Below are 1597 nucleotides of genomic sequence, written 5' to 3'. Positions count from 1 at the left end.
AGTTTCTGGTGGTGCCAGGCACTCCTTGGCTTGTGGCCGCGTCCCTCCAGGCTCTGCTGGGTCTTCCCAGGGCGCTCCTCTCTCAGCATTGGCTCGAGGTCCGACCCTGGCAACCCAGGGTGGTCTCATCTCCAGACCCTCGATCTACCTTTGCAAAGACCCTTTTCCCAGATAGGGCCACCTTCACAGGTACCAGGGATTAGGGTGTGGACTTCACTTTGGGGCCACCATTCAGCCCACTACGGGTTGAATGGTGTCCCCACAAGAGATATGTTGAGGTCCTAAACCCCAGGATCTCAGGATGTGACCTTGTTTGGAAACAGGATCTTTGCAGATGCCATTAGTTGAGATGAGGTCACCTGGAGCAGGGTGGGCCCTAATCCAGTAGGACTGGCATCCTTAGAAGAAGAGGGAGATACAGGGAGAGGCTGAGTGACCACGCAGGCAGAGTTTATTTAGAACGATGCGTCTACAAGCCCAGAAGTGCTGGCACCTCCAGAAGCTGGAGAGAGGCCTGGAACAGCATCCCTCACGGGCTCCAGCAGGAACCAGCCCTGTTGGCATCTGGATCCTGGACTTCTGGCCTCCGGACCTGTGGGAGCACAAGATTCTGTTTGAAGACACCCAGTTTTACAAGTGAAACCTTGTTATGGCGTCCCCGGGACACCATTGCACCGCCTGCTCCCGTTGGCTTCCCTTCCTGGTGACCATGTGCAGCACTCAGCCCCAGGAAGCAGTGTTAGCTCAGGCCAGCGCCTAACCACCACCCACAGTCTGGGCATTTCCCTGCCCCAGGTCCTCTGGGGACGGGCAGAGAGGACATCCTTGGAGAGATCCATCACCCCACAACTCAAGGGGCCCAGCACTAGTGACCAGGCCTGGGGCCGTGGTGGGGCTGCCACGACCAGTGCTTGGTTCTTATGCAAATCAAGTGAGACCCGGGGGCTGCTGCTCTATTTTGGTCTGGGGCCTCATGGCTCATGAACCAACCATAGGACCCTGGTGGGCCCTGTGGCCTCTGACACCGTTGTCTCTGGTGGATAAGGTCTGGTCATCTCCACAGCAATCAGAGGCCTATGAAGCAGGGTGGCAGTGAGGTGTGGGGCTGGGGCTGCAAGTGATGAGCCCACCCCAGATCCCCACCCGTCTCTGCATGTCACCCACAAAGCAACCCCGAGAACGCTCTAGACCCTTCCAGCTGCTCATGCTACACATGAGCCTTCACATCAGGGGCTCCCCACATCCATTAGCCAAGAGCTGCTGACCCCTCCTCCAAATCAACCCTGGAGAAATTCCCGAGGCAGGAAGGAGAGTGTGGACTCCACAAGCCACCTAGTGAGACCCTGGAAGCTGTGGGGTGGCTGCAGCCTGAGCAGCAAGGGTGGGAGAGGGGACAGTGGGCAGCTCGGGGCTCTGTTCTCACTGGTGCCAGGCCTGGCCTCTCTACAGCCATGATGACAGCCATCACCAAGGTCAGCTGTAGCTTTGAGTCAAGTCCTGACCCCACACACCCCCCACCTGGGTGAGCGCATGCGATGGCAGGCCCCTGCCTCTCTCCCGCCATCCCTTGTCTCCCCAGATGTGCTTGTCCCTGAGA

Source organism: Rhinolophus sinicus, linkage group LG12 (assembly GCF_036562045.2).
Source record: "Rhinolophus sinicus isolate RSC01 linkage group LG12, ASM3656204v1, whole genome shotgun sequence".
NCBI classification, from domain to species: domain Eukaryota; kingdom Metazoa; phylum Chordata; class Mammalia; order Chiroptera; family Rhinolophidae; genus Rhinolophus; species Rhinolophus sinicus.
Note: the sequence above shows the minus strand (reverse complement) of the source record.